Raw genomic sequence first — 25,615 nt, forward strand, 5'->3', positions numbered from 1 at the left:
TGGGTGGCTCAGTGGGTTAAGCAATAGACTCTTGATTTTGGCTCAGGTCATGATCTCACATTTTGTGAGATCGCAAGCCCCAACTTGGACTCTCAGAGCCTACTTGGGATTCTTTCTCCCTTTCTCTGCCGCTCCCCCCCCCCCCCGCTTGTGCTTTCCCTTTCACTCTCTCAACATAAATAAATAAACTTAAAAAAAAAATAAATTGAAGTGGTCACATGTGGCCAGTTTTGGACAGCACACATCTAGAGGATAAGGAAATGATTTTATTTCTTCTGGTTCCTCTATAAAGACAGTGCTTAGGCCAGTCAATAAATGCTAAGTTAATGAAAAAGAGCTAGTGAAGAATATTTAAGGGGGAATTTTCTCTCCCTCTAAGCTGAGGAGCACAAATCTTTATTATACCAGGACTTCCACTGTGATGTTATAATAAGCATGTGATACAGTATGCAGTCCTAGAGAAGTTCATAAAGATATGAAAAAAGATACTTAAGTTACCTTCAGTGCTTTTGAAAGGCTGACATTTTATAATTGATGCTTATTACTTTTAAAATACATACTCAGTTATATCTTTGTCTAATAAAAAAAGATCACCAGGTGCCTGGGTGGCTCAGTCAGTTAAGCCTCTGACTCTTGGTTTTGGCTCAGATCACGATCTCTCAGTCCATGAGTTGAGTCCCACATCAGGCTGTGTGCTGACAGAGCAAAGCCTGCTTGGGATTCTGTCTTCCTTTCTCTCTGCCCCACGCCTCCCTCAAAATAAATAAAAATAAACTTAAAAAAATCACTAGTTTCTTGAGAAAACATGGGAATGTATATAAAGAAAAAAAAGGAGACTCTGGGTGGCAAAAGGATGCAAAGAGTCAAGAATTTCAGCTCAATGAACATTTCTGCAAATGTCCTTCTACACACTGCGTTCTAAGCAAACTTCATAACTTTTGTTAGCGTGAGCAACTGCTAAATTCTCATTAGATGACTTAACTCTGTCACTTACACGTCGCAGACACATAAACATTTCGATAGCTGGGTTATTCTGAATCTGGGGGCAAAATACCATGACCAATAATAGGTATCTTTTGGATATGAGCTGGGGCTCTAGATCAAAGTCCTCTAAGTGGCCAAGTCATGTGTCCGTGTTTCCTGACTCCTAAGCAGTTCAGCTGCCACCCTCCTCCACATGCTCAAGAAATCTTCCAGATTTTATCGGTTTGTACCGCTATGGAACATGTCTTATCTTTGCCCATTTAAAAAACAAAACAAAACAAAAAAAAACCCTTAGATTTCCAAATCATAAAAGCACCGATCAAAGAAGTGTGAGAGTGGCTCAGTTTCTCTGGAAAGCCCAAACAATGTTCTTTTGATTCAATAAAATCAAGTCTTTGTAGTGTAAGTGGAATTTTCCCTTGAACATAATTAGCAAATCACACAATGCCTAAAGATGTAAACCGGAGGCCCCATTTTATACATGTTCAGTGCAGAATTGAGCGATTATTCCGTTTCTCGCAAGATAGTATAACATGACCTACTTGCAACTGAAATCCAAAAGCCACCACTGTTAAATGCTTGGCTCGGCCTTTGAGGAGAGGCTGATACAGCATCAGCAGCATCAACAACCCAGAGGAGGCCACTATCTAGTGGGCCTGTGTGTACGGCCTCTGACACACCAATGTTATCAGGCCAGCTGCAGACTCCGCCGTGAGTTGTGTTGTGTGTGTGCAAGGGTAAACCTCAAGATCAAATCCTCCTAGTCATCTTGCAGTGCTGGTCATGGGACCACAGAGGAAACAGCTCCCAAGTGGGGATGGGAAGCTCACAGGCACTGCCCCGCTGCTGATGCAAATCCTCCCCCCAACCAAGGCTCTCTCGGGTCTCTGCCAAGTGTCGGCCTGGAGGGCCCAACTGCTACGTCCCGACCGCTGTAATGATTATAATTTGGCAGCATCCGGGATGCAGTACCAGGAACGGGAACGGGAGGGGGAGGAGATGGTGGGCCCCTTTGCGAAACGTAACGCCGGAAAGGACAGAAGGATGAATTAATTGTGGCCAGTAGCCCCCAAGCTGGAAGGAAACTCAAGGTTTTAAGGCCCGGGGAGACGCTTTATAACTTCGGCTCTGCTCTCAAAGCCTCACTTGAAGCGCGGTGCCACGGCAGGCCAGCTGTAGGGGATGCGGCCCGGGGCGAGGTAAGAAGACCCTCCCAGGCTCCACCATCCGGGTCCGGCCTCCAGGGTAGCAGCGAGCTGGCTCTCGGAGGCGTCACAATGGGCCGAGGCCTGCGGAGGCCGCGCGCGCAGCTCCCCGGGGCGGAGCCGCGCCCGGGACTGGGGCTGTGCCGGGGCAGCGGAGGCTGCAGCAACCGGGGGTGGCCGGGGCACCCAGCCTTCCAGCTCCGAGGTCGCCGGGGCGGGGAGGATGCCGCAGCCCGAGCCGCGGAGCCCGGCCGCCGAGCTTTCTAGCCCCCGCCGCCGCGGAGGGGCGCAGAGCGTGGCGCGGGCCGGGCGGAGCTAGAGGCGGGCGTCTGCACCGCGTCGCGCCACCCGCAGTTCCCCGCCTCCGGCCGGGCCCGCGAGCCTGTCGCGGCCGATGCCCTGACCGCGGGCGCAGCTGCAGGGTTGGCAAGGCGCCGCGCCCGGGAAGAGGCCTGAGGAGTCCTGGCGGCGCCCGAGTCCATCAGCTCCGGACGCCGGTCCCCTGGGGCACGCGCCTCGCCGCTCCTCCCTCCCGTCCCTGCTCCTCCTCGCTGCACGATCCTCCCCCGACCCCTCCTTCCACCCACCCTGGAGGATGCGCTCCCCCGCGCCGAGCAGCAGAGGCCACCGCTCCCAGAAATGCGTGCGCCCGATCCCCTTCTCCCGGACCCGCGGAGCCGGCGCCCCCGCCCTGTAGGTAGGTGGGTGAGGCGGGGACCCGCTCTCGCAGCCGCCCGCAGCTGATGCTGCCGCTGGGGAGAGGCGGGCAGCCGGGGCCAGGACCCGCCAAACTTGCCTCCTGCCCGGGCTCGGCAGAGCCCTCGGAGGTGTGCTAATGGCGCTGGAGGCAGACCTCGTTAACCTGACAACCTCTTGTCGAGCTCGGAAGGCCGAATGGTGGCGAAGGAGAGCTTGACCCTTCTCCGCTTACCCCCCCCCTTCCCCACCCCCGGCCCGGTGGCTGCGGGCGGGGGTGGGGAGGACCGGTGGGCTCGTGGCTTATTTGGGCGGTGGGGGCTGGGGGGGCACCGTTGTATTTTCAGCAGCTCAGGTGGAAATATGTCACCGTATTTTTTCGGCTGGATGAGCAGATGCGTTCTTCCTGTTTTAGCCAAACGTGTAAGCACGCAAAGCGTTATTTTAGCGGCACGTAGAAGTAGCGGCGGATTTTTGTATATTTCAGAACTGGCTGGCTGGTATATAAAATTGATGGCTCAGTCCCCTACAGTCAACATTTTAGGGCCAGTTAGGGAAGGTCAGATTATTATTCCAGAAGTCAGATTATTCCGGACGTAGATGAGGCTGGGGTATTCTGTTGCTTGCTCGAGGAGCTTCCTGCTTTCCTAAAGCGATGTGTTTTAAGAGTGGCAAGTTTGATACAGGTGTCGGGAGTTGAGAATCTGCTGGAAGGATGCACCCGGGCGGCCAGCAGAGGCAGTCTTGGGCGCAGCCTAGCTTCCAGCTAGGTGTTAACGGTTTGTGTTTTGGTTTATGAACTCTTTCTTTTCTCCCAAGTGTGAAGTTCATACATCAGGGCTTTGAGCACGATTGTCTCTTCTCGGGCTGTCCTTTAAAAAAATAATTTTATATTCAGCAAGAAGCTTTAGAGATTTGGAGAGTAGATCATTGTGAACTCCAATTTTATATTAACGTGTTAAGTAAGGTTTAGAGCTTTGGAAAATGAGCCTATGTCAGCTCCAGGAGGACAGAGTCTTCATCTTGTTCAATTCTGTAATGCAATGCGTCTGATGGATAATGGGCGCTCATGAGTTATTTGTTGAATGAACTGTGTTTTAAGCTTCATCTAAAGACAATTGAGGATTGCATGTATCTGTCCTGTGGCTTTTGAAGTTTAACTGGATTTTAAAAATTGCCTCTTTTACAAAGAGTCAAATTAAATTCTCTTAACAGTTTTAAGTATGAATTTTGGCAATCTCAGGACCACATGCTATCTTTCTTTAATTGTGTTATTAAATGAGGTAATTCTCTTCCACTCCTAATATAAGTGCATTTCATTCTAAGCTTGCAGATTTTTTAACGTCGTTGATAATCAGACATATTTCTAATAAACTCTCAAATACAATTTCAAGAATACATTTCATGTTTAAAAGAAAATTATGTTACTCCAGAGGTAACAGTGATGTGGTTAGTAAATGACATATTAACTCTGGTTGATTTGAGTTGTTGTGGATGATCTAATTATATTTTATTACAGGTAAAGGTAAAAATAAAGCATTTAGAAGTGACTGTGACTCCTAAGCGTTTCAAAATATATGGTATACCCATTTTCAACTGTATAGGTTTTCCTCAGTATATAAGCATATTGATTTCCAAATTTGTCAAATTTTGGAAATCAGGGATTTTGAAGATCCCATGTCTTGATGCTTTTAAATTTTGTGTTATCTTGGAAAAATCAAGGATAACTATCATATTTCATTGGCTATGTTTTTTCATTATGAAATTTCCTGTTTTGATTTTGTTTTTATTTTCCTGTTATATAAGTTTTATGAGTCAGTCAGTATTAACCTCTTTTCAGTAACTTTATTTAACACAATTATCTGGGAGTAGTCCAGTAATTTATTTTCTTTTTTTTTTTCTTTACTTTTTTTGTCATTTAAAAAAATGTTTTTAAGATTTTATTTTTAAGTAATCTCTATACCCAGCTTGGGGCTGGAACTCACAACCCTGAGATCAAGAGTCGCATGGGCCAAGAGCCAGCCAGGAGCCCCCCCCCGTCATTTTAATACCTCATCACTATCCTCACTACATACTACCCAAAAAGCTTACTTTCATAAAACTATGGTAAGCCACAGTTTATTACCATTACTCTGCAGCCTAGTTGGGCTCTTCCTAGATGGGGAGGAAATCAGATTTCTATGTAAAAGATGGTAAGATTGGGGGAACCAATTGTGAGAGGGAACATATGAAAAATATTATGATTTATTAAAAGGAAGCAAAAATCCTCCCCAAAATAAAGATAATTCTATTTCATATCTTTGTAATCAAGAATATTGAGCAGGTAATTTACATGGCTTTTACTTGTTCACTTTAATTTCTCAAAAGAGCCCTCACCTATGGTTGCCTAAACGCTTTTTACTTTGTTGCGGATAATAAACACTTATTTGTTCATTTGACAAATAGAAATTGAGTGCTTAGGCTGTGCTGACACTCTTGGCCTTGAAACCATCAAGTAAGAGCTAGTTTTTAATCTCAGAATGGGAGAGGCATTTTTCTGTGTGTCCTGCATCCAAATGCGCAATGTCTCTGATTGGATGACTCACAGGGCCCTATCTGGTGAACCCCCAACACCCTGCCCTCATATGCACTACTGGAACGCAATTCTAAGACTCAGTATACTCTCTCCTATCTTTCTGTATCTTTCCCAAGATTTTATTGCCAAAATTTCTATCCCTTCCTTTCAAAATGTTATTGACTGTCCTTTTTTTTTTTTAAATCACAGTTCTTTTGTATCCCAGCCCATAATTTTTGTAGTTGTTCTTTACATCCAGTGGTATCTACCCAATTTATATATGTTGGAACCAAAATTGTTATGGTTGCAGAAAAAGTGTGGAAAAGAAAATTTGTATGACCTTGAATTTCAAATATGGGGAACTGGTGGTTGAAGAATAATTGTTGTCTATTAATGTCCTCTGAACAATGGCATAGAATGCCTTTGTACATACCAGAGAATATCAGTTGTCTGCACAAAAATTTGATCTGAATCTCAACTGGGAGAAATGATGCGTACAGAAGATTGGCAGAATAAAGGCCATTAAGTCCACATATTCCATTCCAATTCTAGGTGTTAGACCAGCAGTCGAGCCAGATTTTCAGAAATGATGTGGTTTGGTTACCTTGTTTTGCTTCCTTTGCACCCCCACCCCCTCGGTTGTGCTCACTCTGAAGGATTCTGCTAATAACAGCAGTCACAAGAAACCTACTGTTCTGTTACTTAGGAGTTGCGGTTACCAAGATCATGGTTCCTTTTGCAGCTCTTGTGTGAAGACCCAGGCAAGTTCCATTTAGTGATGAATGCCAAAGAAAAACTTTACTTCCCCTGCACCATTATTATGTCTTTTTTTCATCATGCAAAACTAGGATGACATAATTGATTATATTTCCCTTTTTGATTTGGCAACATACAAATGCAGAATCAAATTTGCAGCTCAATTTTAATAACCCTGTAAAAACTTATGACCTAATATTGATGTTCTGACTTTTCCTTGGTATTGGGCTTCTGTTCTACCTTGTTTCTCTTGATTCTGATTTTTATATAATTATATTTTCCCACTTTATTGAATTTATTATTTAAAGCTGACTCACATCCTTTGTGAAGCAAGGCAAAACATAACACACAAAACCAAATGAAAACATTTGCAGAATTGATCTCTGGACACATATGTTTTTGATTAACAACTTAATTCCATTAAATATCATTTGAACAAGAATTGAAAGTTTAGTATATTTGAGCTTATACAGCCAAATGGAAATCAGTGTGCCTTAGCTTAGCAAAACTAAATTCCTCTTATTTATTTATTTATTTATTTATTTATTTATTTATGTTTATTTATTTTTGAGAGACAGAGCATGAGCAGGGGAGGGGCAGAGAGAGAGGAAGACACAGAATCCAAAGCAGGCTCCAGGCTCTGAGCTGTCAGCACAGAGCCTGACGTGGGGCTCAAACCCACAAACCATGAGATCATGACCTGAGCCAGAGTCAGTCACTTAACCGACTGAGCCACCCAGGCGCCCCACAATTCCACTTATTTATATTTGAGTTTATATAGCCAAATGGAAAACAATGTTCCATAGTTTTGCAAAACTAAATTCCACTTATTTTGTAACTATTAAATTCATGTCCACTTACCACTTATTTAAAATTGGTAAAACCATTCAATTTAAGTCAGTCATTTCTGGAGTATCTGCCTCATGTGTTTTGTTAGGCCGAACAGGAGATTTATTCCTCCTAATTTTTAGAAAGTTATTTTAGCCGAAGAGCTACCCTAAACTAGCTTAACACTCATCATAGTGGACCTCAAATCTGACCTCTTTCACATCAGTAATTTATTTGATTCATCTTTGTTTTAATAAATCAGATTAATAGATTCTTCTAGAGCCTCTTTTATTTACCAAAAATTTAAAAGATCAAGCTGAGTTAATTGACCAAACCTTCTTGATTCTGATATTTCAATAACTACCTGTTAAGTTGGTTGAATTTAACGAGGTAATTATTTACATTTATATGATGCCAAGTTCAGTTTGATATGTTTGTCACCCAGGTCAACAGATAGATTGGTCCTTCTTAAGGTGCAGTCCAGGAGCCTTTGGGGCAAAAATAATCTGAGTTGAAAAGTGCACTTTGAGGTGCACTTGGGTGTCCCAGACGGTTGAGTGTCTGACTCTTGATTTTGGCTCAGATCATGATTGATACCAGGGTTGTGGGATCAAGTCCTGCGCAGGCTTTGTGCTGAGCGTGGAGCCTGCTCAAGATTCTTTCTCTCTTTCCGTCTGCCCCTCTCCCCCTGCCTCTCTCAAAAACAAACAAAAAAGTACATCTTTAACCATTAGAGTGGTTTGGAGAGAGATGTGGGCAGATTTTTACATAGAAGCATTTCATTTCAATAACCTATATGTCTTTTTAAAATTTTGTTTTAATAGTAGATAATACCTTTTTAAAATTTTTTTAAATGTTTATTTTTGAGAGAGACACAGAGCACAAGCAGAAGAGGGGCAGAGAGAGAGAGAGGGAGACACAGAATCTGAAGCAGGTTTCGGGCTCTGAGCTGTCAGCACAGAGCCCCGCGTGGGGCTCAAACTCATGATCTGAGCTGAAGTCGGCTGCTTAACCAATTGAGCCACCCAGGTGCCACCCTTTTTTGATTCAAAAGGTACAAATGGTATATAATAAAAGGACTCTCTCATCCTCTTTCCCTGGTTACCTCCTTCCCCTGTTTACTGGCAACCAATGCTACCAGTTCATTGGGATCCTCCAGTGACATTTTATGCATTTGCAAGCAAATATGAACGTTCAGTCTGCTTGTTTTATCTATTAACCATTTCTCGAATTCCCCTCTCTCCATTCCCACTGCCCTTGTTTGGCTCCTCAGATGCTTTGGACAGTTGCCTGCATTTTACTTTCTGCTACATTTCAACTCTCCACATTTCAGCCGGTCTTCCTTCTACACTTTCCTCTTCAGGGGCACAGGGTGGTTCAGTTGTCCAAGCATCCAACTTAAGGCCAGGTCATGATCTTCAGTTTTTGGGTTGGGCCCCATGTCAGGTTCTGTGCTGACAGCTCAGAGCTTGAACTCCGCTTCAGATTCTGTCTCCCTCTCTCTCTGCCCCTCCCCTGCTTGTGTTTTCTCTCTCTCAAAAATAAATAAATATTTAAAAAAATTAAACGTCTCTCATCATACCTTCTAAAGGATTCCCATCCTACACAGGAAGGAGTCCACCAGAGATCTTACTGGGCTCTTGGGCTCTGGAGGAATTCATCTTTTACCCCTTGTACTTCCCTGTCATGCATTTGGCCTGCAGTTCTTGACTCCCTCCCTTCCCCCTTCACCCCAAATTATAGACCTTTTATGACAATCCGATGAAAGTTCATGATCTCATCACACACCACACACCACACACCATTTTGCCTGCACATCCTTCTTTTGGATCCCAAATTAAGAATCTCTACTACCATATAAAACTGCTTGTCACTTCCTGCATATGCATAGCATATGATTTTTCTTCTCCATGCTGTTCCCTCTGGAACACTCTGTGCTCCCATTTTGCTTAACAAGACACACTCACTTCTGGTGTCATCTCCAGGGGGCATTCTTAGGTGAGATTCCATAAACTCATGGAGACTTCCCCACGTAATTTAGCGTCCCAAATTGGTTTCCATACTGGGAATAGGCATTTCTCATAAATAGCAAAATTGCTTTTCTAGTAGAAATTAACTATGACTTTGGATAGCATGTTATGATCAGTTAAAAAAGAAAAAAGCCCAGGCTGAAGCTTTCATTTAACCATTCATCCCTCTTCTACTCTCCCCTACCCCCAGTAGAGTACATGTCTATCATTTTCTCTAGCATCCCTGACTTCCTTTACTAATTCTTTCTCAAACATTGTGTTAACAACCTTTTAAGATAACTTTTGCTTATTATGGCCCACATCTGGGAGTGTGTCTTTTGTGCCTCCGCCCTTGCGTTTGCCTCTGTGATTGGTACACAGAGTGGCAAAAACCTCCAGATAGGGTGCCATTAAACATCGACCCTGTCAGATGACACGAATCATCTGGAGAGAGTGGTCCATCCTAAGAAGTGACTCCTAAGCATGTGAAGGAGGTATTTTTAGTTCCAAGCCAAGTAATCAGAGGGTGTCCTGTGTGCTCAGTTTTACTGCAAAGTGCCTGGCATGAGGTAATTTGCTGTTGACTGATTAACAGAGGATTTAGAGAGTAAGAATATAATAGTGTTTGTTCAGCACTGTTCATGTGGAATCCTGACTGGTAGATGATTCTGATCACTAATCAGGTATGCCTTGTAGAATAGGAAAAAATCGTGAGATGACTTTGTAGTTATGAGATCCTTCCAGATCTTTCATTTTCTTTCTGTAATTCTCACCTCAGCAAACTTCAGATTTACTGATTTGTTTCCTCAGACCTGTTGATGCTAGGAATTGAGGGTGTCCTGAGGAGTAGTCATGAATATTCTAGCCATCAGATAAAAATAGCCCCTGCTGTATGATATAAAGCACAATTTTAGGCTGTTTGGAGGGCCTGCTCATTCCTTATGGTCCCAGTGTTTACATCTGAACCCTCCTCCCTAGGTCTTGGTGATTCCCTTAATACACTGCCTGTCTACTGGGTTCCACTGAAACAGTTCATTAGTAGCCCTCTGATCTCTCAAATCATGGCACTTTCCAAAACAGTCTGTTTAATATGCCTTAACTTATTTAAAAAAATTTTTTTTATTGCTTATTCATTTTGAGAGAGACTGAACATGAGCGGGGGAGGGGCAGAGAGAGAGAGAGACACAGAATCTGAAGCAGACTCCAGGTTCTGAGCTGTTAGCACAGAGCCGGATATGGAGCTTGAACCCACAAACCGTGAGATCGTGACCTGAGCTGAAGTCAGATGCTTAACCAACTGAGCCACCCAGGCGCCCCATATGTCTTAACTCTTTTAAAAGCATTCTATAAGAAATTGTTTTAGTCCGTTCAGACTGCTGTAACAAAATACCGTACACCGGGCGACTTGTAAACAGCAACATTTATTGCTCCCAGTTTAGAGACTGAAAGTCCCAGATCAGGGCACCAGCTTGGTCGAGCTGTGGTGAAGCTCCTCTTCCAGGTTGCAGACTGCTGACTTCCCATCGTGTTCTCACATGGGAGAAGGCGCGAGGGATCTCTCTGGGACCTCTTTTATGAGGGCACTAATCCCATTGATGAGGGGTCTAGTCTGACCTCATGACCTAACCACTTCCCAAAGGCCCCACCTGATATTATCACCTTGGGCATTAGCTTTCCAACAGATGAATTTGGGGGTGGTGGAGACACAATCATTCAGTGTATAGCAGGAATAGGAAATTCACAGATCAGTAGCTACAGATAGCCAAGACATGAAAAAGTATTCAACTTCATTGTATCAAAGAAATGCAGATTATAATTAGATTTTAAAAGTCCATGACAGTGCTGGGAAGATTGAGGTTGGGTCATATTCCTTTTTTCATAGGCGGTGAGAAGGTATGTTGGTATACTTTATTTTGTTTATTTTTTAATGTTCATTATTTTATTTTTTGGGAGAGTGTGTGTAGGTGGGAGGAGCAGAGAGAGGGGGACAGAGGATCTGAATCAGGCTCTGTACTGACAGCAGAGAGCCTGATTCGGGGCTCGAGCTCATGAACCGTGAGACCGTGACCTGAGCTGAAGTCAGACACTTAACCAACTGAGCCACCCAGGGGCCCCTATGTTGGTATATTTAGATTGACAATAGTTTAGATAATAGAATTTTTTGGCACCAGTGGTTCTATCCTAAGAGTATATCCTAAGGAATTCAGGAATGAGGCTTAATTTCAGTGATTACTGTACTGTCTTTGGGCAGCATGTGAAATGGTCGAGGGGTTAAGAGGAGGGGTTCTGGAGCCAGGTGCCCCACTTGGAATCCTATTCCACCCCTTACCAGCCTGTGAACTTAGGCAAGTTAATTTCTCCTTGATTTTATCATCTATAAAATGAAGATAATAGTGTCTACCTCCCATACTGTATTGAGAATTAGATAAGTTAATATATGTAAAGTACAGTCACAGAGTAAGCAACTCTAAGTGTTAGTTGTTATCAAGGATGATGATTTGAAAATTTGAGACAAATCCAACAGTGGAGTCATGTTTAAGTGATAGTATACCAAAGACCCTAATTTGATTTTAAAACGTACCTGCATAGAAGACAGGAAAGTGACAAAATAGTAAAGCTTTTCCCCCCTTGATGGGATCATAGGTAATTTCTGTTTTTCACATTTTTATTATCCATATGTATTACAATGATACTTGTTAGACATTATAAAATTAATGTATCATAGGATTCTTATATTCTCAATGTTTCTTTATCAAATGTATATTCGTTTTGACATATTTTACTTTCTCTTCCTCCTTTCAAATCTGCTAATATTTCACTTCCCCAACATTTTCACCCACATGCCATCTGCTTGATATTTTCTTGCACTGAGCTTGCTTGTTTTGTGTATAGATCAGCCCCAAGGCTAGTTCTTCAAGAATAAGTAGACCAAATGAAATGATTGATGACATTTTAGTGCTGGTGGCTTTCTCATGGAAGTTTAAGCCAGAGAATGCAGCTGCCATGATAATGGCTCTGTATCTTCTCTACATTTCGGGCACTCCTCCTTATCTCCTGCTCCCCATCTGAATGAACTCAGCACTCCAGGACCCCTCTCACACACAGGGGTAATTCCTGCCTCTGGGGCTGTTGACTGCCCCCTTTATTGGAGATTTCCTGCACATTTCTTCCTTTAAAGCCAGTATTCTGCACCAGGTTGATACTTAATTCCATAAACACTTTCCAGGACATCTTCTCTACCCTGATTATGGTTACTTTGGCCCTTAACTATTTGTACCACAAATTAAATATTGGCTTGTTTTATGGCTTAGTTGTTCTTACAGTAAGCTGATAGGGTTATGTTTTATATTACTCTATGCCCTTCAGTTTTCTAGCACATGGAAGACAGGAATATTGGATGTTGTTGTGGTGACAGTATTCTTAAGAGATGATTTATGAGTTTTGTGTTCCATCTTTCCTCTGTCCAACCTTCTCCTTCCTTTGTTTTCAAAATCAGAATGTTAAGTCATTTGGTTCTCTCAGTCTTCTAGATATTTACCTGAAAATTTGATAATATGTTTTCATTCCTAAAGCCTAAAAACCAAAGAGCTCAGTTGCAGAGAGCACCATGATTAGCAATGGGTTTACAACTGGGGTCCAGTAACATACAAACTAATCCTAATTGCAGGGACACCTCTGTCATCATCTCTAAAATATTGCTTGTTTGACCAAGACAATTTAATGAATCTTCCAGAGAATGTGTTTAAAGTTCATAAATATGTTAGATTCTTATAGATCTTGCATTTCCTGGAAAGGACAAAATCCTAGGAAATGTTTTCATATGTCTACCCTTGTATGCTGGACCAGTGGTTTCCCAGCTGGGGTTCACGTGCCCCATGAGGGTAAGGGAAGAAATCGTTGGAATGTCTATATCATCTTTTCATGACTTCTATTTTTGTTACATGTTTTACAATGCATATATTAGTGCAGAAGACATGTTTTTTAGAAGAAAATATATATAGGGGCACCTGGGTGGCTCAATCGGTTGAGCGTCCGACTTCGGCTCAGGTCATGATCTTGTGGTTCGTGGGTTCGAGCCCCACGTCGGGCTCTGTGCTGACAGCTCAGAGCCTGGAGCCTGTTTCAGATTCTGTGTCTCCCTCTCTCTCTGACCCTCCCCCATTCATGCTCTGTCTCTTTCTGTCTCAGAAATAAATAAACGTTTAAAAAAAATTAAATAAATAAGTAGAAGTAAATATATATATATTAGGATTTTATGTTCAGGTACTTTTATTGATGTGGAATATAACTTTTAAAATGGAGGCCACCAGGGCTCCTGGGTGCCTCAGTTGGTTAAGCGTCTGACATGATTTCGGCTCAAGTCATGATCTCACGGTTTGTGGGATGGAGCCCCACATCAAGCTCTGCGCTGACGTTGCAGAGCCTGCTGGAGATTCTCTCTCTTGCTCTCTCTCTCTGCCCCTCTCTCCCACTTGTTCTCTCTCTCTCTCTCTCTCAAAATAGATAAGTAAACTTAAAAAAATAAAATGGAGACCACTGATCTGAATAAAAGGCAAGACTTTATTGTTCTATACCCCGAAGTCAGTTTCTATTAGGTATTTAGCCGTAACAAATTAAAAATGAACTTGATAAACATAGATCCTACGCTAGCCTAAGCTGGGAGTTGTAATGTGCATGTGCATGTGCTTATGCACATAAAACATAAGACACGTTCCCTGCCTTTAGAGAGCTTACAGTCTGAGTAGAAGAATGGGGCATGATCAGTGATTAATTAGAAAATGGTACAAGATAGCATAGGTGTGCATGGGAAACCTAACAGCATGAGACTATATTTTATGTTAGACTAAAATTGCTGAAGTATGATAATAGCAGCATAATACACGGTGATGCTGTGTTATCAGAATATTTCAAAACCCTGTTTATGTTCAGAATTTTTTTCTTGGTAATCAGGTCAGTTCTCTGTCTACCTATTCAAATAGCTATGCTTAAATTATCTCCTAGGTACAGATGTTAATGAACTGTGGAAGCTTTCTGCTCTAATACTCAAAAAGTCATACCAGTGCTCTCAATTATTGGCTGACATTTCTGTAAATTCTAAGAGAAAGTGGCGGAACAGCCATGGTGATAAAGCAGTAACATTTTTGATGCGGTGTTCCTGTGGAACAGTGATGGTGTATGCAATTTAAAACAAGTGAATTAGTTTCCTAAGGCTGCTCTGACAAGGTAGCACAAACTGGGTAGCTTAAAACAACAGAAATTCATTGTGTTACAGTTCTGGAGGTTAAAATTCTAAAATTGAGGTGTTGGCAGAGCCATGATCTCTCTGAAACTTGAGAGAAATCCTCCCTTGCCTCTTCCGCCTTTTGGTGATTTGCTGGCTATCCTTGGAATCCTTGGCTTGCAGCTACATCACTGTAATCTGCTCTGTTATCACGTGGTGTTCCTGTGTGACTCTGTCTTCATGTGGCCCTCCTCTTATAAGGACACCAGTCATACTGGATTAGAGGCCCACCGTTCTCCAGTATGACCTCATCTTAATTGCATCTGCAAGTACCCTTTTTCCAAATAAAGTCACATTATGTGGTATCGTGGATACAGCTTAAACCTTTGGCATGGGGGCAAGGGGGTGACACAGTTCACCTCATAACAAAAAGTAACATCAAAGTCTGTGGGTAAATATACCAAGATGTGCGTGAGTTACCCTTGGTGTCAAATGATGCCTTCTTACAGTGAAACTTCCATAGCCACGCACGTTGGTCAAGGGATGAATGACAACTGGACGGAAAGGAAGATTTCTTGGCTCTTTGTATTAATTGGCTGCTTCTGTCTCTGGGCTTTGGTATTCCAGGCCTTGGTAGAGTTATTCTTATAGACAGTAGTATGTAATATGTGGCTTTGATCTTCCTGGTAAAAATCCACAAAGTAATTTGTGGATCAGGAATTTCTAAGGGTGTATTGGTTTTTTGTTTTGTTTTTTTTGTGTGTGTGATACAGCTGCATAACAGCCTCCAAATCTTAGTGGCTTAGAACCACAGTTATTTATTTCATAGTCCTAAATCTGTAGATTGACTGCGGTTTGGCTGCTCTTGGTTCAGTTTGACAGGGGTGGGCTGGATTCCAAAGTTAAGGTAGGAGTTCAGGTCAATTCTACATGTTTTTATCCTGGACAGGGCTGAAGAAGCAAAAATTGCTACCTGGAGCATGCTCTTCTAGTGGAGAGCAGAAATTTGCCAGGCCTCCTAGTGCCTCAAGTTGAATTAGGTACACTGCTCCACCTGTTGGTCAAACAAGCCACATGGCCAAGAGGGTGGATGCAGGCTTCGCACAGTACTGCAAAGCGCCACAAGGTGGCGTAGCAAAGGGTGTGGGTGTAGATTTCTGGAACAGGGAGGAAGTGCGGAATTGAGAACAATCTAGTGTAGCAAAGGGCCATTTTCTTTTGAATCCTACAAGAACTTTTTTATGGAGCAACTTACTAAACCTTTAAAAGAAAATGTATTTAAACCACAGACTTGGTTTCTTAATCCAGTCTCTTGGAAAATTGTAGTTGAATATACCGTACATTTTTTTTCCAAGAAGAGGCCATAGTATTTCACAATGCTGATTTAATTTTGTGTTGGGCAGATTTCCTGTTAGACACTTTTCATTATGCCTTCTTCCTGAAGCCATATTTGTGTATTTAGCACATTTTAGACTGTACTGACCAAAGCACCACATGACCGTCTCCGTCTTTACATTAGACATTGGAGGAGAATCTGGTAGAATTGCAGTCCTCTTGAACGTGCTCTGATAGAGAACATTTTCATTAAGGGTAAAACTGTTTCTGGTTTACACGATTGTTGACTGTGCACCGCTGTAGAAGTATAACCATGAATGCTTGTTTTCAGTGTTGTCCTGCTTCAAGCATCTTCCCTAACAACACTGGCCCATGTGACCTTGTCCTTTTCCTTCCATTAACACCTTTCTGTACACAACACATTTTATTAGACATTAATTTTTATAATACTCATTTTTTTCTAATTTTTTAAAAATTTATGTTAATTTTATCTCCTTGTCTGAAGTCAAAGTTTTCTTAGAGCCCATTGAGTCCTTTTTAGATTCATAGGTTTTAGATAAATAGTATGGTGGTAGAAATAAAACGAGTTTTTAGCAAATGCTTACTGAATTGAAGAGATTGAATACGTATGTGTGACAAGGCACTATTTTGGAATAAGTGTAAATTGTCTTTTGCCTCTTGTACTCTCCATTATAAATAAATATACTGAAAGTACATTAAAAAGAATGATAATTCAATTATTTTTTAGTTTACATTTTTACAAGTGTGGGTGTATGCCAGTGTATTTTGAAAATGCATGCAACTGCAGATACTATCTATAAGAGAACAAAGAAGCACATTGCCTTTTCCTTAGTGAAATGGTTTACCTGGCAAAGGGAACTTTTATGTCTCTTGGTAGTCTCAAAAGACACCCAGATTGAATTGTTGAAAACTAGTGTTTGAAGCCCATAAATTGTATGTTCTTTGTAAAGGCATTCCATTTATGACCTCTTTTATCCATTAAATTTTATTGGTTTTGTTTGCATCAATTAATTCTAATTCAGATCTATCAAATAGACCCTCCCAATAAATGATCTAAAAGCAACAATAAGAAATTAGTGGCAGTGGTAGTGGTAGTAAATTAGTAGTAACCACTGCTCACATTTATTTCTGTTCTGAAATGGAAGGACTTGGGGCCTGGCATAAGACCACAACCCATGCAGTAGTGACAGCATTTGCTGTGAGTACAGGGAGCTGGAGTGGTGATTCACATTGGCACCTATTTTCTTTCTTTCTTTTTTTTAATGTTTGTTTATTTTGAGAGAGAGACGGGGGTGGGGAGGGGCAGAGAGAGAGGGAGCAAGAGAATCCTAAGCAGTCTCCTTGCTGTCAGTGTGGAGCCTGATTCGGGACTCAAACTCACAAACCATGAGATCATGACCTGAGCGGGGACCAAGAGTCAGACGCTTAACCGACTGAGCCACCCAGGCGCCCCACATTGGCACCTATTTTCTACAAGGCCTTGGGGAACGAACTTCAGTTCTGTACCAGTACAGAGACTCCAGAAGAGTGTGGAGCTTATTCCTTTTGGGACAAGGCCAGAAGAGGTCGGGGGGGGGGGGGGGGGAGCGGGGGGGGACACAAAAGGCCAAAGATCCTAGGATTTTAGCATAGGTCTGGTAATATTAAAGTGAGTTCCAGAAGTAATCGAGGACAAACTTTTGTTCCCATGTCACCTGTTTTTTTTTTTTTTTTAAATGCTCTTTCGTGCCTGCCATGTTTAGATTCATTTTAGAGATCATCTAGGGTGATTTTGCAGTGCTGGAGCAGTAGGAAGGGGGTGTCCCCAGAAACCACTTATGTGGGTGATGCTGGCATCAGATTTTTCCCCATTCTTGTGAAAGACAATCATATGCTTGTAGTGGACACTAAATAAATAATGATTGATGGTGAGAAAGAGGAAGTTTTTTCTGTGTATGAGAAATGCGAATGGCAGAGTAAACTGTGTTCTGTTTTCATTGCCTCTCATAACTTTATACGTGACCTTCTACCTATTTTTCCCCTCTAATCTGTCTTTGTGCATGTGGAAAACTGTTCAAAACTGAATTCTTATATTATTATGAGTATTAACGGAGGAGTTCATGTAATACATTAAATACCTCTGGTAAAATTTTTATAGAATCATAATTTTTAGCTCTAAAAAGGACCTACAATTTTAGTCTCTAGAAAAAAAAGGACTTTTATAACAAAATCAATAAAGAAATGTTATTTTAAAAAGGTGAAAATTCCATTTTCTGATTCTGATTCCTTGCTTTTACTGATTTTTAGTGGAAAAATAATTGGATAGTCAGAGGACTGCATTTCCAAACAACAGAAAAATGGTCGGCTGTTAAATATTTCTGGCATATTCCAAGTTATGATATTATTTCAGATCTTAAGACTAAAGAGGTAATTCATTTAGTTTAGTGGATTAAGGGAATATGCTCTCTAGTTAGCTCTTTAAAAATCTCATTCAGTGCAGTAAATATTTATTGAATGCATTCACACAGTCACTGCAGTGCATTCATTAATGAATAATAATAACTAGCCTGCATACAGTTCAAGATTTACATCCTAAAAGACAATTGGCCAAAAAGTTGGTGTTCACACTCTTGTTCTTTTTAGTGGTGAGTGAATTCAAGAAGAACTAGGCAGTTGATGTGAAAATTCTGTGTGGTGAGCTACCCTCGCATTAGAGGCCATTATTAGTGCTTTTGACTTTGGCATCAGGTAAAGCTGATTATTCTGGCTCTCACTCATATGGCTATTTGACCTTGAATAAGTTCTTTAACCCTTCTAAACTTCAGATTCTTTATCTGAAAAGGATTACGAATATTAACTCCCTCATATAGTCATAAAGATTAAACACTGTGTGTAACAGCATTCAGCAAACCCTTGGTGCATGTGGTTAAGGTTCAGTAAACAGTGAACTGTTGCTGATTGCTGTCAGCTTTGTATTCACGAGAGCTGCCTAGCTTGAGTTAGTTTACTATGGGATTTTTCTGTTTGGGGAAAATTTGAATCTAGCTCTTCAGGTGATGTTGAAGGTAGGTATAATTTTCCTGAATACTTGAATATTTGGGTTCGCTGGATATAATTTTCTGTTCCCACTGGACACTAGACTCTATAGACACCTTTTGGACCCATTTAATCTGTAAACAACCCTTTACAGATGAAGAAGCTGAGGGCCAGAGAAACGGAGTAACTTGCCCACAATTACAGACTTTGGAGATACTGGAGTCTGAATATTAACCAGGCCTGTCCTGTTTCGGAGGTGCTGTGACGCCTTAATAACATAGGTCAAAGAGGTCAGATGAAGCTCAGAGCATCTTGAAGACAGATAACTTCTCGTGTGTGGAGTTTATACAGTCTCAGCTTTGAAGGAACTTTTGAAATTAAAAAAATTTAGTTAAAAAAGTTTTAAATGTTAGTTTACCCACAGAGTGTGATTTTCTGCCGTAACAGGTAGTTCTCGATGAGTGCCGTATCCCCTGCAGGGCACACTTGGTTCCCCATGGTTATCAGAATGGGGGGGCACTACGGGCATTTACTTGGGGGGCGGTAGAGGTGCCAAATGCCCTGTAATGAGTGGGACAGTTCTAGACAACAAGCGGTTGTCCCTTACACTCAGGAATTTTGTATCTTCTGTAGGATCTATGTGAATATTTATTGGGACATTCTAAAGAAAAGGGTTCTAAATTACTATGTTTGCAAATACCCAGTTATTGGGGTGACTGGATGGCTCAATCGGTTAAGCATCCCACTTCAGCTCAGGTCATGATCTCATGGTTCCTGGGTTCAAGCCCTGCATGGGGCTCTCTGATCTCAGCAAGGAGACTGCTTGGGATCCTCTGTCTCCCTCTCTCTCTCTCTGCCCCTCCCTGACTCGTGCACTCGCTCACTCTTTTTCTCTCCCCCCCTCTCCAAAATAAGTGAAAATTCAGGAAAAAAAGAGAAAATACCCAGTTATTATTTATGGCACTAGTTTTTATTTTAATGTTCTATGCACTGCACCCCAGCCCCATTATCCACCTCTTCTTATCCCCCTCACCTCTGCTTTTCATTTTCCTATTTTCATTTGTAATGAAATTGTTTCTGATCCCATTTCTCCTATAGCTAAATTTGCCCTATAGAAGTAGGTGCAAGCATCTGAGTATTTCATTATGTCTTTTAGTGAACTTGTGCCTGAGAATTTACTTATTGAAATACTTGTTATAAATCACTTTCCTTTGGGCATTTTATTGATTTCATACAATTAACTGTGCACCTAGGTTATATTAGCTATGAACTTCATTTCAGTGTTATAAGGGGCATATTATAAAATACACATTTATTTAGATGAAGGGTGTTGATTTGATAAGGTTGAGAGCTGCTGGTCTGCAGCGATCTCTTGAAGCGGTTGTTCACCTTGTGCTTAGTCACGTTTGGAGATTAGGAAGCCAACCTGTCTGGAGGCGGCTCTTTGCATCTGTCTGTGAGACAGTTCTTCTTTACGTTAAGCCAAGACCCCTCTCCCTCTGTATCTTATGCTTGGTCCTAGGTATTCCTATTCCCCTTGAAGGTCTATTGGTACAAGCCTAAATCTGAGACCAGATAAGATCTTTCAGATGTTTGAAGTAGCTGTCAAGTTCATCCCAACTCTTTTCAGGCTAAATCTGATGAGCTCCCTTGACTATTAATCTTAAAACTTAGTTTTACGTCACTTAACCATCCTGGTTCCTCCACTTTCCTAGTATTTCTCCTATAGCGTAAGACCTAGAGTTAAATGCAGTCATTTTAATATATTCTAATCCTCAAGAAGGGTGGCACAGACCATCATAATCTTTTTTTATTCTGGGCTGATTAAGTGGGATTGTTTTGTTTGCTTTGAAGGGAAGGGCATTAGAATCACACTGCTGGGTGTATGGAGCTTATTATCACCTAAAAGTGCAGATCATATTCACTTGTGCTAATGCTAAACTCTGTCTCTTTCATTCCTTAGTTCTTTACCCATATGTGAAACCTCAGGTTCATATGGGGTAAATTCTACCTTCTTACAGACTGTTGAGGTCTGTCTGAATCCAAATACTATTATCTGAGGTGGTATTTACCCCTCTTCCAAAAGTTTAACGAGGAGGCCCCTATTTTCATCCAAGTCAGTGGTAAATTTACTGATGAGGATGGAGGCTAAGAACAAATACTGCATTAAGCTATTAGCATCCTCCCTCCAGGGTGAAGTTAGAGGTCAGCTGCCTGCTCTGGGCTGGTCAGCACATAGCTCTTGGCACAGTGGTTCAGTGCTTTCCTTTATGGACCTAATCATAGAAGCATCCACCCATGTCCAGCCCACATTTCTCCATCTTATCGATAAGCGGATCAAGAGAAACTTATCAAATGCCTTTAAGTAGTTATACTGTGTTTACCTCATTTCCATAATGTATGAGAACAGTATCTGTGTCCAAGAGGGAAATTAGGTCAGTGTAATTTGAATAAGCCATCATTCCTCCCCTCCACTGGATCTGTACTCCAGCCATCCCAGACCACTCAGGATTCCCTGATCATCATACATTGTCTGATGACAGCTTGCACATCCTCAGTCTGCCTAATGAGCCCAACCTCTCTTCTGCGTGCATCATTGGGGAAACTCTTGGCAGAGTTAGTTGCTTTAGTTGCTTCCCCTCCGTGCTCTGCCCATATCAGAGGACTTGCCATTTGTCTTACGAGCCAGTGGGTTTCGGTTGCCTGTTCCAACTGAACTTCCTGGCCCATGAATGCTGTCTTCATCATGTGTCTCCAGCAGAGTACTTGGTCCAAGGTACAGGCTTCAGAAAGGGGTCTGTTCATTTGTTGTTGTTCTGCTGAATCATTGGTTTTCTGTAAATATTCTGTATCCCAGGTTTCACTGCCTGCTGTTCCAAGTCCTGGCTAACCTGCCTGTAGTGATCATTTCTAATGTTTTGCTGGGAATCTATGCAATGGTGTGCAGTGTGTAATTTGCACAATCCCTTTGCTTACTTTTGTTGAAAATTAAAATGTATTTGCCCAACAATTTGTATGTAAGTGTTGGATCACAGGGATCTACTCCCAAAGCCAAGACTACACTGTATGTTAGCTAACTTGACAATAAATTATATTAAAAAAATAAAAAATTAAAAAATTAAAAAAAATTTTATGTGTCCAAAATAAAAAAAATTAAAATTAAAAAAAAATGTATTTGTGCACTGTTATGCTGCTGGCACTCTTCACACCTTTGACAATCCCTGACCTTGCCAGTGACTTTTTAGAAATCTCATTTGTACATTCTCTTAGATGGAACATACAGAATGATCTAGCTAGCCTAGAGATGGGTCTTCATTTAAAGTATCTAGGAGCTTTGATAAAATCTCTCTACTTTGCTCCTTTTATAAACTGTACACACAGCATGAGGCTTGAACTCAGGACCCCAAGATCAAGAGTTGCATGCTCTACTGACTGGCCCAGCCAGGCACCCCTCTCCCTACTTCTCTTCAATGAAACTCACATTTGTTTAATTCTTTATGGCTCTAATTTCAGTTCCCTAGGCAAAGAGTAATGGAATAAGAGCTGATGAGTTCTCCATTTATTTTGCCATCTGTTGGCTTTGTCCCATTTTTCCAAGTAGCAGACCATTGGCCTGTCCTTGATCATCACCTTGATTCAGGCATAACTTTTTTGCTTTGGGTTGCTGTTAGGTTCTGTTTTCTATTGTTTTGGTTTTCTGACACACATTTGTTTCCTTGGGGGTGTTATCTCCTTGATGCTCCCCTTACATGTTTGTGGCACCCTTTTGTATCTATTTCTACATCTTCCCATGTTTTTTGTTAAAGAGAGTATTCAAATCTGACCTTGGTTAATGCTGAAATTTGAACATCCTTCCTTTGTTTAGATGTGTAGCTTTGAGAACGACTGAACACCTACTCTATTTCTGTAGAAGTGTAAGCATTTTCTAGAAGGAAGTCTCTGCATTAGAAAGGTTCAGTTTAGTCTGTTCCTTAAGTGGCCAACTTAGCGTGACCAAGCCTCAAAGCATGTTCTAGCCATTATTTTATTTGTATAATAGGAAACATGTTGTTGGGAAAACAGTTTATGGCCATGATAGGTACACTGGTGTTTTTCTAGTCTAGGCTGGTTATACTTGAATGTGCAAGGAGCTGCAAGCTATCAGATGCAAAGTCAGAAAGCCACCCTGGGCTGTGTGGGTCCACACTGGTTTATTGTGCTTAGGGAGTCTCCTGTAGCTCTGTGCTTAAATTCTTTCTGAGTGGTGCCACGGTCTCAAACAGGGAGCACTTTGGTGGTAATACAGTAAATATTCTGTCTTCAACGCAGTTCTTACGAGGTAAGGATTTTGCACGTGCCTTTTTTATTTTCATAATGAACTGAATTTAGATTTAAATTGTCTCTCCTGACTTCAGATCAGGATCAGGAATATTTAGATAGAAGATTCGTCTTGTGCTTCCCTCATGAAATTCTTTTTTGGTCTGTAATGTGCCGTAAATGCAGGAGAGTCTTGTAATTCAGTGTTTGGATGAGTCTCGAGTTTATTGATGTGAAGAAGAGTCAACATTAAATGAAAGAAGGGCTTTTAAGAAGCCCATTATAACCACTTATAATGGAAAATGTAGTTCCCATTAGAGATTGATTTAAGGAGCTCTGGTTCCTCAGTGAAGCATGAAGGCTGCTGTATGGTGCTCTGTGCAAATCATTTTTACGGCACCTTTGCTGCTCTCTTCCTGGGTAATCTGTTGGTGTGTCTTGACCTGAAGGGACTGCGTACGTCTTGTTTAAGGAATAGAAAAATACCCAGTAATTTAAAAGAAATCAGAGATTAGTATGTTTTTTATTTATCAAATAGAATATTAAAAAAAAAGGGAAGCTTTGCAAGTTCTAAACAGACACAGCGGCACCAGATGTCAGTTCTTGGATCATTTAATCTTTTTCTCTTGCACTTATTTTTGTCAATATTTTTCCACTAGAACCAAATATTAGTTTCTGGCTCAGCTTTCAATATAAAAATTTTCCAATTAGATTGTTATGACTTCATTTTTATTCATGAGGAGAAATCTAATAAACAGGGAGCATCACATGTGGCAGCGTGCAGGAGAGGAACTTTAAAATAAACCACCTGGCCCAGAGCAGGGCGGAGAGCTGGGATTCTCATCCTTCCTGGAGTCTGAGAGAGAGACTGGCTTGCATCTATACCCCTTGCCCCCAAGTAATTATTAATTGGGGAGGGGGGGCAGGCGGTGGTTCTCGGATTTTTTTTTTTTTAATTTTTTTTTTTCAACGTTTTTTATTTATTTTTGGGACAGAGAGAGACAGAGCATGAACGGGGGAGGGGCAGAGAGAGAGGGAGACACAGAATTGGAAACAGGCTCCAGGCTCCGAGCCATCAGCCCAGAGCCCGACGCGGGGCTCGAACTCACGGACCGCGAGATCGTGACCTGGCTGAAGTCGGACGCTTAACCGACTGTGCCACCCAGGCGCCCCATCTCGGATTTTTATTTGTTTGCCATATAATTGACCTTGCTCCAATCCTGGATTGATTCCTTGCTTAGCTTTTGTGTGGATTGTTTTTCTGCTTGGTTCTGTGTTAGGTATTTAGGGAAGTAAAAGGAAGTTGTGAAATCTGGTGGTTTTTGACTTGAAGGGGCTTTTGGTTTGTTTGTGGCCGAGGAGGCTAAGTGAAGCGGCATCATCACACAGTGAATGACTAAGTGCCTCACGGTGAGTGTTGAGTGGCGAGTGAACTAAGCTCCTAAGGAAGAGAGAGAGCACACGAGAGGTCAGGGAAGGCGTTAGAGCAGAGCTGGGCCTTATGCGGGATCTGGTCACACAGAGGAGTGTAGGCAAGTCACGTGAAGCTGGAGAAAGGATAGGGATTAAGGTACAGAGTTGGGGGCAGGGAGGGGACCCCAGTGGGTTCAGCCCACAGTGTGAGACTGACCTCAGGAGCGTTGGACACCACTGTCTTTCCTTTCTCTGCTGTCATCACCCAGCTTCTTGAATGAATGCTCATTCCTTGAGGTATGGCTTCTACTCCCACCACTGAGCTGACATGGTCCTGCTGGAGATCTCAGTGACCCCCTTCCCCAAGGCCCAGGTCCGTTTGTTCTAACCTGCGGAATCTGTGCTGAGGCATTGGACGCTGTTGATTCCAGACTGCTTTTTCTCATTTCTAAAGGTTTCTAGCTCCACAGGTTATTGAAAGGCATTGAAGTGTGCGCCAAACTGGCTTTAAGTCCCTGCTCTGCCACAGCTGGTGCTAGGGAAGTTAGTATCTCTCAGCCTCTGTTTAGTGGAAATAAGGATACCAAACTCACAGTATGGTTATAAGGATTAGAAGAGAGAACGTGCGCCTGATATGTTGAAGTAAGTGACTTGCGGTAGGCAGGCATTAGGATTGCTTCCTTTTCTTATCTGGTAGCTACTCAGTCCTTACCTGACTGTGTCTTGTTCTTTTCCTGTACATACCTATGCCCAGCTGATCTCTCTTTCTGGAATGCTGTCTCTCCCTTCTCTTTACCTGTTCAAATTTTCACTGCCCTGCCTTACTTTATTACCTCCATCAAAATGGAACTTTGCATCTTTTGTATGCTTACTTCTTTGGACAGCTCCAGGTTACTACCTGTTATTCTAGTTATTTGCACACATATCTATTTATTATTTCACACGTATTTTTATCTTGTTTTCCTTACCGGTTGATGAAGTCCTTGAGGGCAAGGTACATGCCAGGGACATGGAGGTAAGACAGTAGGAGTAGAGAGCGCAGCCCTGTTGTTTCCATTCAGGGCTTTAGGTGTAGCGGTGTGTTCGCAGAGTGTTATCATCATCATACTGTTGCTCGCTTGCTTGCTGTCGTTCTTTTTTTTTTTTTTTTTTTATCCACAACCATATGCTGATAATTTCTAAACCATTTTCCCTAGCCCTCACTGCACTCGTGTACTTTAAACGTAATCAAACGTCTGGTGAATGTCTCCAGCTGACTATCCCACAGGCACTTCAAAGGCAA

At 41.9% G+C, this 25,615-nt stretch overlaps 1 protein-coding gene across 2 annotated transcripts in view; it reads left to right on the forward strand.

Moving 5' to 3' along the window:
* Positions 1 to 2,797: 2,797 nt before the first annotated feature.
* NCOA7 (nuclear receptor coactivator 7) overlaps positions 2,798 to 25,615 on the forward strand; it is a 154,003-nt gene continuing 131,185 nt past the window's right edge. For both annotated transcript variants that reach the window (XM_049654302.1, XM_049654303.1), the window contains exon 1: positions 2,798 to 2,886. The gene's annotated coding sequence lies outside the window, so the exon portion shown is untranslated. The remainder of the gene's footprint in view (positions 2,887 to 25,615) is intronic.

This window comes from Panthera uncia, assembly GCF_023721935.1.
Source record: "Panthera uncia isolate 11264 chromosome B2 unlocalized genomic scaffold, Puncia_PCG_1.0 HiC_scaffold_24, whole genome shotgun sequence".
NCBI classification, from domain to species: Eukaryota; Metazoa; Chordata; class Mammalia; order Carnivora; family Felidae; genus Panthera; species Panthera uncia.